The 12,982-nt window shown below is 40.1% G+C and overlaps 1 pseudogene; it reads left to right on the forward strand.

The window, feature by feature from the left end:
* Positions 1-7,838: 7,838 nt before the first annotated feature.
* LOC125642740 (uncharacterized) lies at positions 7,839-9,481 on the forward strand (annotated as a pseudogene).
* The last annotated feature ends 3,501 nt before the right edge of the window (positions 9,482-12,982 follow it).

A 12,982-nucleotide genomic window follows, 5' to 3' on the forward strand; every position in this document is an offset into this window, starting at 1 on the left:
CCCTTCTCATGTCAGGTAGTGGTCATAATTCTAACAAGTAATTTACAACTCAGAACATTCTATTTTCTAAAGGGGAGAAAAGCATCCAATGTTGCTAAATGGTTCTGAAAGGAAGTCATAGTTACTGAGTATTTCTATAATTACCAGTTAGAAATGACAGTGCCATATTTACCATTTATCTATTCTCTCCCTATAGAAGATTCTCCCAATCCAATATTTTTCAATGGAATGTCCCTACTTTTTGTGTCAAAATGCCCATTTGTAGATTTTGAATGTTAACTGATACAGTGTGTATTTTTAATAGATCCATTTTTTTGGACTCTCCTGATTGATTTTTTTTAACCAGTCACGTGACAAAAATATTTTGTGCTATATCCCTCAGCTAGAGCAAATCTAATCAAAACATACACACAAGGATAGTAACTATACAGGATAGAATAATGTCCAATGTAGTCTCCAGCTCTATTAGCTGCTGCTAAATCCCCATGTTCAGTGACAATATTGGGAGCCCTCCAGTCCACTCGTCCAGTGCTCTTAGGGTACATCTACACTGCAGGTAGAACATGCCTCCCTGCCTGGGTAGACAGGGTTGCGCTGGCAGGGCTTGAGCTAGCAGACTAAAAATAGCAGCTGGAAGTTGTGGCTCTGGTGAAGACTCGGGGTAGCCATCTGAGCTCAGACCTAGGGCTGGGTGGGCTTGAGAGCCTGAGTTGCTGCCCAAACCACAACTTCCACCTTGCTATTTTTAGCATGCTAGCTCGAGCCCTGTGTGGAATGTAAAACAGATATTGACTGGCTTTCAGGGGGAGTAGCAGCATAAAAATGCTTCAAGGCAAAAAAATAACAATGGCACATGTTGCCCTTTGGCTTTAGGCTCTGCACTGCAACCGCAAGAGCTAGTCTTTCTATCTGACAATATTTTACTGCTATTCCCATTGGAGCTAGACAATATTGATGTTGGTGAGCCTCTTGAATGTATGCAAGGCATTGTCCAAAAAAATTTGGACTAGGATGATAGAATACTGATTTTAATGAATGCAGGATTTTAATGCAGTTGGATGCCTTCTACCAAGCACTAAGATTGCTGTCTGCTCATTCTGATGTTGTTTTACATTTTGTACAGATCCCTCACTCTAGATAAATGCATGAATGCATAATGCATAACGCAACTTCATGAAAATTTGTCTCACTTCAGTGTTAATTTCCTAGGGAACAGATATGCTATTTCAAAGCATTCATTAATATTATGACTCTGGAGCTTGTGCAAAATATGTGAATGAAAAACAGGAAGCCCTTGAATAGTACTTAATTATGCCAACTGCTTGGGAAAAAAATGTTTATTTTGTGAGATTAAGTAGGTCACTTGTTTTTCTTTGTCATTATTTTTGCATTAAAAACCACACATTGCTGTGATCATACAATGTATCAAGAACAAAACTAACGATAAAAAGGTGTTAACAGTCAGTTTCAGTGTTTACAAATGCAGCAAGGGCAGAAATAATCGTGCACTAGCCACGGGATTGATATATGTGACTTTGACTATCCTATGCAGAATTGTTCTTTAGTCATGTTCACTTGGATATAGGGAAATGTTAACAGGCTTTTTTCTAACTATAGAATGCTTTTACTAATGGAGTGGAAATCTTATACTGGGATCTGAATTCCCTGGAACTTTGGATCCAGATCCAGAGATTGGGCTTATCCCAGTAAGAGAGATCCATTTTGGATTGATTGATCCAAACTTCGTAACTTTGGGGAGGTTCAGAAACAGATCAAAACTCTAAGCCTTTTGCCCAGCTCTAGTCTACCAATAGATGCTAACCCTGGTACTATTAACAGGGCCAGCAATTTCCTCTACACTATTTGCAGAGCAAGATACTACTCAGCATAAGTAAAGGTGGCAGAATCTGCCTTGGTGCCTCCTGAGAAATAGTTTCAGCTTTCAAGTCACACTAACTGTGTGGCTTAACAATATTGACCATTGAAGTGACCATTGACTGAGCGATAGGGTGAAAAAGTGGTGTGACTGCTCTGCCATTTTGGGTATCCTTTGGCATTGCGTGTCACAAACACTCACAAAACTATTTCTTGTCCGCATTAGTAGGACCTGAAAACTCTTTCTGTATAGCTCATCCGGGGGACATATAGGGAGGAGAGACTTATGGGGGAACAGGCCTTCAGTTATGTGTATATGTGATAATTGCAGCTCAATTTGGGTAATGAAATGAATGCCTGTTGGTAAAACATATGCAGTGAAGACTCAGGCCGAGATCCTTGGCTCAGTGTTTTTTCTGTTTATGTGGAATCTCACTGAGAGATGCAATATGTTACAGAGCCTCCATTTTGATGACAAAATAGTTCTGTGTGCCAGAATCCATAAGTGCCTGAATGCTTTTTCCCCTTAAATGTTTTGTGCCTTCAAAGGTCTTGTCACAATATGTAGGGCAGGTGAAGAGGGAAGAATTACACACATCCACTGTCATAAATTCCTGTTCTTGAATAACGTTTGGTGTCGTGTGGGTCTGGGAGGTAGGAGCTGATAAGAAGACTGTTTTAGGTCTATTTGACTAAGCAGTAACCTATGAGAAAGAGGTTTTTAGGTCAGTAAAGCCTTCAGTCTGGAAAGATGGTGTTTTCAGAAATTTATTGAAATAGATTTGCTGCTTGAAAGTGAAGTACATACATAGAACTACAAGTCCATGACAAAGCTATCCTCCCCAAACAGGATTTGCAAGCCCCATGCCCTGACACACCTCAGCTTGTCTAAATGTACAGTACTAACAGCCAGCTATCCAAAAGGGCCTTGCTACAGACGTTTGTTACTTCCTCAAGGCATTTTTAAGAATAGAAGGAAGTATTTACAGTTTACATACTTAGAATTAGAGAGGGGTCTGAACCAAAATCCCAGATCAAGCCCTTTAATGGATTGTTGCTTTCTCCAAAAAATTGTGGTAGAAAAATTGGTCTATAATAAGAGTAAATACTGTACATGATAAGAAAACAGTATTAATTTTTAGAGTGTCTGAAACCAATTCAATATTTTATTATTATGACAAACACCCCTCCTTTGTTAGGCTCAGTCCTTCTTCTGCCGGTTGCTGAGTCCCATCTGATTCTTTTTAATTTGGGAGGAATTGAAGCTAAGCCTCTGGTCCTCAATGTCCAGCAAGGTTGGGCCCTTAATGAAGTTATTATATTTGTGGATAATGGAGGTAAAAACATAGACCATGATCTGGCAAAGCACTTAACCATGTGTCTAGTCTAATAGAAGTCAGTTTGACTAGTTATGTGCTTAAAGTTAAACGTGGATAAATGTATTGCAGGATTGGGAGCCTTTCTGTAAGTGTTAGACAAAGATGCTTGAAATCTGAGATTAAACTTCGATTCCATTTCCATTGTATAAGCCATTTGCATAAATGATGATTTCCCCATTGCTCATCATTATGCATAATGGTGTGAATGATGAGCTTTTAAATAGCAAGGACCTCAGGCAACGACAAAAGATGGAAGTGAAAGCTAAAGAAAATGCTTGTGTGACATAGTATTTCTGTGTGCTAAATGAAAGTTTAAGATACAGTAGTATGTATGTTGAATAAGGGTCATACAGGAAAGTCAGCTGATAAACTGAGATAATCCTTTATTTTTAAAGATGTATTACAATATAGTAGGTTTTATGTTGGGTTCTATTCTAATTTTTAAACAATTTCACAGATGTCTAGAAATACCCACTCTCTCTCTCTCTCTCTCTCTCTCTCTCTCTCTCTCTGCTTTTGTAATTTGCTCATTTAACTGAGTCAGCTTCATGTTATCCCACAAAAAGGAATGCAAGTTATGGAGGAGCATTAGATTTTGGTGATGAAAACTACAATTACTGTAAAATATCAGGCTGTCTTGCCAACAGCAATGTTGCCTTCTTATTTATAGGTGTTAGGCCAAATTCATCCCTGCTGTAACTCGATGGAGCTCCTCAGTGGAGTTCTCAAGGGATAGATTTAGCTCATGATGTGTAAGCTTTTCATCATTTTGGACATCTTATCTCTTATGTACTGACCATTGTTGTTTGTTCTCTTTGCTATGAAATCCTGACTCAAGTATCCAAAACTTGAATCCACAGACGATGGTATATTTATATTGTATTTAATGTTTGCTCCACTTTACCTTGCTGTATCTACACCATGCTATTTGTTATGTAATGAAAGGGCCGGATCATCAGCTAGTGTAAATTTATGTAGCTCCAGTTACTTCAGTGAATTACAGCAGTTTAGGATCTGGCTCTACATTGCACACATCTCAATCCTTAAACTCTAAAGTAAATATTGCAATGTTACCAAATGACTTAATGCAAATTTAAATAGATAGAACTGCATCCTGCCCTCCACTAGTAATCACTGCAAAACATATGAAAATTGCCCATTTAGCCTGCATTTAACTTCAAAAAGGGAAACTACACAAAAATGAGGAAACTAATTAAACAGAAATTAAAAGGAACAGTTCACAAGAGTGAAACTGTTTAAGAACACCATAACAGAGGCTCAAACCAAATTAAAAAAATCAGTAAGAGGACCAAAAAAACCCATGGCTAAACAACAGAGTAAAAGAGGTGGTTAGAGGCAAAAAGGCATTCTGTAAAAATGGGAAGCCAGATTCTACTGAAGAAAATAGAAAGGAGCATAAACTCTGGCAAGTCAAATATAAAAATATAATGAGGCAGGCCAAAAAAGAATGTAAAGACCAACTAGAAAAAGACACACCAACTAAAAGCAAACATTTTTTTAAATACATGAGAAGCAGGAAGCCTGCCAAACAATCAATGTGGCCACTAGATGATCAAGGTGCTAAGGGAGCATTCGGGGATGACAAGGCTGTTGCAGAGAAACTAAATTAATTCTTTGCATTGATCTTCATTGCAGAGGATGTGAGGGAGATTCCCTCACCTGAGCCATTCTTTTTAGGTGACAAATGTGAGGAACTATCCGAGACTGAGGTGTCGATAGAGGAGGTTTTGGAAGAAACTGATAAGTTAAACACTAAGAAGTCAGCCGGACCAGATGGTATTCACCCAGGAGTTCTGAAGGAACTCAAATATGAAATTGCAAAACTATAAAGTATGGCATGTAACTATCACTTAAATCAGCCTCTGTACTAGATGACAGGAAGATAACTAATGCTGATATTTTAAAAAAGGTTCCAGAGGCGATCCTGGCAATTACAGGCTGGTAAGCCTAACTTCAGTGCCATGTAAATAGGTTGAAACTATAAAGTAAAGAACATAATTATCATACAAATAAACAAACAGGATATGCTGGGAAAGAGTCAGTACGGCTTTTGCAAAGGGAAATCGTGCCTCACCAATCTATTAGAATTATGTGAGGGGGTCAACAAGCATGTGGACAAGGATGTTCCAGTGGATATAGTGTACTTGGACTTTCAGAAAGCCTTTGACAAGATTCCACCCCAAAAGCTCTTAAGAAAAGTAAGCTGTCATGGATAAGAGGCAAGGTCCTCTTTCGGATCAGCAATTGGTTAAAAGACAGGAAACAAAGGGTAGGAGTAAATGGTCAGTTTTTGTAGTGTAGAGAGGTAAATAGCAAAATCCTCCAAGGATCTATACTGGGACCAGTGCTGTTCAACATATTCATAAATGATCTGGAAAAAGGGGTAAACAGTGAGGTGGTAAAGTTTGCAGCTGACACAAAATTGCTTAAGAAACTTACATCCAAAGCTGACTGTGAAGAGTTACAAAGGAATCTCACAAAACCGGGTGACTGGGCAACAAAATCACAGATGAAATTCACTGTTGATAAGTGCAAAGTAATACACATTGGAAAACATAATCCGAACTATACATACAAAATGATGGGGTCTAAATTAGCGGCTTTCACTCCAGATAGGTCTCTAAAAACATCTGCTCAATGTGCAGCGGCAGTCAAAAAAACTAACAGAATATTAGGAACTATTAGAAAAGAGATAGATAATAAAACAGAAAAGATCATAATGCCAGTATATAAATCCATGGTATATTCACACCTTGAATACTGTGTGCAGTTCTGGTCACCCCATCTCAAAAAAGATATATTAGAACTGGAAAAAGTACAGAGAAGGCAACAATAGTGATTAGGGTATGGAACAATTCTCATCTGAGGAAAGATCAAAATGAGACAACTAAGGGGGATATGACAGAGGTCGGTAAAGCCATGAATGGTATGAAGACAGTGAATAAGGAAGTGTTATTTACCCCTTCATCTAACACAAGAACCAGGGGCCACTCAATAATATTAATAGGCAGCAGGTTTAAAACAAACATAAGGAAGTACTTCACACAATACACAGTAAACTTTGGAACGTGTTGCCCAGCGGTGTTGTGAAGGCTAAAAGTATAACTGGAGTCAAAAAAGAAATTCTATAAGTTCGTGGAGCGTAGTTCCATCAATGGCTATTAGCAAAGGTGGTCAGGGATGCAACCTAATGCTGTGTGTGTCCCTAGCTCGGATTGCTAGAAGCTAGGACTACATGACAGGTATATCACTCAATAAATTGCCCTGTTCTGTTCACTCCCTCTGAGGCAACTGGCACCAGCTAGTGTCAGAAGACAGGACACTGGGCTAGATGGACCATTGGTCTGACTCAGTAGGGCCGTTCTTATGTCCTTATAAAATGAAATGCTGAAAGTGCTCTCTCTCGCTCTCCCCCATCACTCTCTCTTCCTTTCTTTTAATATGACTACAGAGTTATTTACATTTATGCATATTTATTTAAATATAGACAATGTAATGCTTATTTAGACTGTACTGGGCTTTGCTCAAAGAAATGGTGAACTAGAACCAGGACTTTTGTGCACAAGTCACTGTTGCCAACTCTCAGGCTTTAACTAGGATTTTAGCCCCTGCTGGAGCCTGTAGCAATGAGGAGAACTGCTCCAACCCTTGATTTTCAGCCTGGCCCCAGCCCTTTCCATTTCCCCCTCCTGGGGAAGAGCAGCCAATCAGAGGTGGACAGGTGGGGAGAGCTCCCCCGCCTTCTGTCAGGTAGGGTAACCAGATATCCCGATTTTAAAGGGACAGTCCTGACATTTGGGGCTTTTTCTTATATAGGTGCCTATAGCCCCCCGTCCAGATTTTTCACGCTTGCTATCTGGTCACCCTCCTGTCAGGAGACAGAAGGGAGTTTGAATAGGAGGGAGCAGCTGATGCCGTTCACACAAGAGGGGAGGGGAGAGCAAGAACCCAGCACAGCACCTGAGGGCAGCTCTGCCTCATTCCCCCTTTCCTGTGACAAATGGGTCAGCCTGCTCTGTGCTCCTGCCCCACCTTGCTTGCACCTCCATCCCATTCCCTTCTTATAATTTGAGCTTTAGTGATCCTGCTACTTGGGCCAAATGCGATGATCAAGTCCGACAAATTTTGGTGGAACATGGGCCGGAACAAGTTCAGCAGTTCGATTTTCCCAAAGGTAGTAAGCAAAGAAAATTCTCGACAATTCATTACAAACGTAGGCTTGTTAATGGAGAAGAAATGCACCGTCAGTGGCTGCAGTATTCCACATCAAATGATTCTGTCTTTTGCTTCTGCGGCAAGTTGTTTGCCATTGCCAGTAGTACTATTGGCGCATCATCTCTTTCTGGAAAAGGCTCAAGGGACTGGAAAAACATGTCTGCAATTCTTTCAGGGCACGAGAAAAGCAGTCAACATTTGACGAATGTTCAGACATGGAAGGAACTTGAACTGTGATTGAAATACAAGAGAACAATTGATGAAGAACATTTGCGCTTCATTGAGCAAGAAGAAAAGTATTGGCAGCAAATACTAAAACGTCTGATTGCTTTGGTCAGGGTTCTTGGTATGCAAAACCTGGCCTTTTGGGGAAAACAAGAAACACTGCACACTTCTGGTAACAGGAACTTCCTCAAATTTGTCAAATATCTAGCTTTGTTTGACCCGCTTATGGATGAGCATCTTCGCAGGATTAAGGAGAAGGAGATGCATGTACATTACCTAGGGAAAGACATACAGGTTGAGCTTATTCAGCTTCTATCCAATGCCATCAAACAAAAAATCCTAGCATCTGCTCGTGCTGCAAAATACTTTTCGATCATTCTAGATTGTACACCAGATGCAGGCCATGTTGAACAAATGACCACGATCGTTTGGTTTGTGGATAGGCCTACTTCAGAGACAGAGAATGAGACTGAATCAGTATACATAAAGGAACACTTCTTGGGATTTGTGTTGGTTACGGAGACAACTGGAGCTGGTATGACAGAAACTATTCTTCACCAGTTAGAAGAGATGTCACTGCCTATAGAAAACTTGCGTGGTCAAGGCTACGATGAATGGAGCAATATGAAAGGGAAAGAAAATGGTGTCCAGCAAAGAATTTTGGATATTAATCCACAAGCCTTTTTCGTTCCTTGCAGTGCACATTCATTGAATGTGGTTGTTAATGATGCTGCAAAGTGTTGCTTGGAGGCAACTGGCTTCTTTGATTTAATTCAACGTGTTTATGTGTATTTCTCAGCTTCTACACATCGCTGGGAAGTTCTAACACACCACGTATCTAATCTCACAGTTAAACCATTGAGTGAAACAAGATGGGAAAGTCGAATTGATGCCCTGAAACCTCTTCGCTATCAGCTTGGTGACATCTATGATGCTGTGATAGACATCTATGATGACACTACTCTAACAGGATCATCTGGCAATAAGTCACAAGTTGATGCAAAGGATCTTGCAAAAGCCATTTCTAGTTTCAAGTTTCTTGTTTCTCTTGTTGTGTGGTATAATATATTGTTTGAGATCAACATGACTAGCAAACAACTTCAGGCAAAAGAATCGACATAAGTGAAGCCATTAATCAACTTGGAGAAATGAAGAAGTTTCTTGTAGGCCACAGTAGTGATGCAGACTTTGAGAAAACATTGGTAGATGCAGGTGAACTTGCGGAGGAAGCAGTTCACAAATGAAGCAGATGATGAACCTATTTATAATGCAAAAGAAAAATTCAAAGTGAACTTTAACTTGGCAGTCATCGACACAGCAATACATGCGGTTGAAGAAAGATTCACATTGATGCAGCAAATTAGTTCAGTATTTGGCTTCCTATATGATGTTTACAGTTTGCAAAATACAACACCAAAGCAAATTATAGAATATTGCTTGAATCTGGACCAAGCTTTGCAACATGGTGAATCCAAAGATATTGATGCCTTTGACTTGTGCAATGAATTGCAAGCTATTGCAAGACGAGTCCAAAAGAGTGCATCACCGCAAGATGTATTGAACTTCATATGGACAAATAAGCTGGCAGATAGCGTCCCCAACAGTTATTGCTCTTCACATCCTCTTGACTCTCCCAGTTTCTATGGCCAGTGTGAGTGAAGCTTCTCCAAGCTCAAGTTGTTGCGCTATCTACCTTGTCAGTAGAACATGACATTGCTCGCAGCATTGACTTGGAGGGGCTTGTTTCTAAATTTGCTAAACTGAAAGCGCGGAAAAATAAATTCTAAATTCTAAATTAATTCTAAATTCTAAATTCTAAATTAATAAATTCTGTGACAGTGTATTGTGTATAATGTATGTAATTTATTTTAAGATCCATGCTATGTTGTGCAAAGTGAAAACAATAACGATGTCAACACTGTCAGGTAATTCATTTATTTTCATTAAATATGTAGACTAAATAATGAAATTAATAAATTTTCAAGCCGAACGTGTATTAATTCTAATGAACAATGCCACAGTATGCAGTATTCATTTTTGAAAGCTTTTAATAAGTGATGCTGCGGGGGGGATGGGGCCAGGGGGGCACAAGGTGGAAGTTTCACCTAGGGTGCAAAATATCTTTTCACCGGCCCTGGCTGTTCCTGAAGAATTTGGAGAAATGCCTTATTCCCTGCAGTACCATCCTAATTGGGGCCTCAGGGCACTGCTACAATATACGTGTTAAATAACTTACCTTACACCAGTTTAGACTCCCTTAAACTCTCTTCTCTGTTTACCATAGTTAGGGCTCTACCAAATTTGCGGCCGTGAAAAATGTGTCACGGACCATGAAATCTGGTCTTTTGTGTGTTTTTACCCTATACTATACAGATTTCACAGGGGGCGAGCAGCGTTTCTTAAATTGGGGGTCCTGACCCAAAAGGGAGTTGCAGGGGGCTCATAAGGTTAATTTAGGGGGGTCACGGTATTGCCACCCTTGTTTCTGTGCTGCCTTCAGATCTGGGCAGCTGGAGAGTGGTGACTGCTGACTGAGGGCCCAGCTCTGCAGACAGCAGTGCAGAAGTAAGGGTGGCAATCCCATACCGTGCCACCCTTACTTCTGCTACTGGCAACAGCTCTGCCCTCAGAGCGGGGCTCCTGGCCAACAGCCGCCGCTCTCCAGGTGCCCAGCTCTGAAGGCAGGGCCACCAGCAGCAGCAGTGCAGAAGTAAGGGTAGCAGCACCGCAACCCCCCCTACAATAACCTCCACCACTGAGGGGGGTCCCAGCAAAGACAACACACACAAAGCCATCTGTTGTACTTCCCTTCAGGAGCTTATAACCAATGAATTACTGTGACACAAAGCAGCCTTCTCAAACCAAAATATTGTTTAATCTTAACAGTTGGAACAAAGCATGACATCCGGAAAAAAAGATTTTAAAATAACAAAAGGTGTACACAGGTCTTTCTTTCCTATAGTTTAGGCACCCTCCTGTTGGAGACCTGGGTATATCTAATTTCTCCCAGACCCCCACATAGCAGGTCTGGGTTCTCAGTCTCCAAAGACCTGTCTTCTCCCTTGAGGGACTGTGTCTCTTTTGACACTTCTGGATCCTTTGTTTTCTCCATGTGCTCCCCCCCGCCCAGGGACCAAGTCCCTCCTGGGAAGTCTGCCTAGCAGGTCTTGCAGGGGGCCAAGCTAGGGCATCAGCATGTATGGTTCTTGCTTTGTCCCTTAAGTGTTTGCTGGGAAGTGTGTGACTGGTTCCACCTCCCCTTCCTGAGTGCATTTCCTGACAGCCCTGGTATTGAATTAACTGAATATATTGTATGTAATAAATATCATAATAACTCAGTCACGATACAGTATTCATAAATTATTACAGGCAGCTCCAAATCAGTCACAATTGCACTATATTTTTGTTTGGTCACAAAAAGGGGTTTTGCTCTATATCTCTATGCAGCATGTGCTAAAGTAATAGGAATAGAGCTTTAGTGTAGTTAACCACTTTTGTAAACCACTTCACCTTTATCAAGTGGTTACAGGAAACACCAATTATTTACAAGTAATGATGGCAAAGTATGAGAGAGCTCATTTGAACATGTTGCAAGGATGTTGGGAGATGGAGTTTTGTTTCAGGAATCTCTCTGTTTAAGACCCCACATTGGTTTATTGTAGCAGCTCTCAACTGTGAAAGTGGAACAACAGGCTGGTATGCATAATAGTAAAAAAAAAATAAGAGAAAGTACAGCTCAATATTTTTATCACATTACAGTGAACTAAGCAGGATTACTCACTGCGTAAATCCATTAAAGTGTTTATGGCTTCCTCTGGATGTGAACCATTCTTTCTTTAAGCTGAAATGGAAACATGGTGCACTAGGCAGTAGCATGCATTACAAAGCATTAAAGACAGGATCTGCTGTGCAAATTTCTATATGTCAGTGTATCTCTTCAATAGTCCACAATCTGAATAGACTAAAAACAATTGCCTTATTTTTGTAGCAAGGGCTCCACTTCATTATAATACTTAAACAATTTTTTTTTTACATATACATTATGTGTACATTGTATGTCTGTCTGTCTGCGTGTGTACAGCTTGAGTGGTAGGCCCATGGAATGGGAAAGGCTGTGATTTTCTTCCCTAAATCGTGCCACAAAAGAGCTGATAAGGACCAGTCTATGCACAAGGAGAACTGAATGATCTGAACGGAACTATGCTTGGACACACCAGGCCAGTAAAAGACCAGGTGGGGGATGTTCTGAGGCCTTTTGAAAGTTATTTTTAGAATATCTTGAACTTAATTTCCTTAAAAATAGATAAAGCACGGGCCAAGAAGAACTCATTTTAACATCATGCCTACAAGTGATTACAGTTCGCTGGGTCTTTGAAAACTAGTATGTGGTCCTGTTTTGAGAACTAGAGGCTACTGGATTTTTTAAATTGAAATCTTGCCTCCTATAGATAATAAATCACAGACTTAATAGGCTGATACTTTTCTCTCCCAAGATAATTAAAGAAACTAGTTAGTTCTCTTCAAAGATTCTCTCACATGGCCCATTCTACTCTGGATCACTTGTATTTATCTGTTTGACTCCAAATATTGATCTTGGCTCTTAATATATTAAAAATAGACAAATAACTAACCTGCCCAAACTCTGTGTTGATTTTGTAAGTCCAGGAGAAAGTAGTTGGCAATACGTTCAGCTTTTGACAAGTAAAGCTCTGACACTGCCAATAAGTCTGACATGCCATGAAATATTGGTAAATAAGTGGTTATGTTAACAGTTGCCATGCTTTACAAGAGCTCTATTTGTAATGCTGCCATATTTTTGTGAAATAATATGCTGTTGCTGTCAAATCCATCTGCTCAGCTTCACGTCCTTTGCATATAAATCACCTCCCCTCATACATATTCAAAAGCTGCATGGAGACAAATTAACTGCAAACGCTGAACAGAAGCGCTAATCACAAATAGCTGACATTATGTGTGTGCCGAGATTTTCATGGAAGTTAGTTGGAAGTGCGTTTGTGGGTTGAATTTGGGGTAGGGCACAGAATGGCATCATTGCTTTAATGATCCCCACACACTAAAAAATGGGTTTCTGAGAAGTGTTGTGCTGTTCACTGAAAAACTTAGAGCTAGAATACAAGTATTTAGTATGTTGGCAGTAAAATGAGATTTTAATTTTTTAAACTTTTTTTTGTAGTTTTGTCCTAGACAGTTGATTGCTGGTGTACACTCTTACAGTTTTGACCATGTCTGAACGCAGTTGTGAAGAA

The sequence above is a fragment of the Caretta caretta genome, chromosome 9 (assembly GCF_965140235.1).
Source record: "Caretta caretta isolate rCarCar2 chromosome 9, rCarCar1.hap1, whole genome shotgun sequence".
In the NCBI taxonomy this organism is placed as follows: Eukaryota; Metazoa; Chordata; order Testudines; family Cheloniidae; genus Caretta; species Caretta caretta.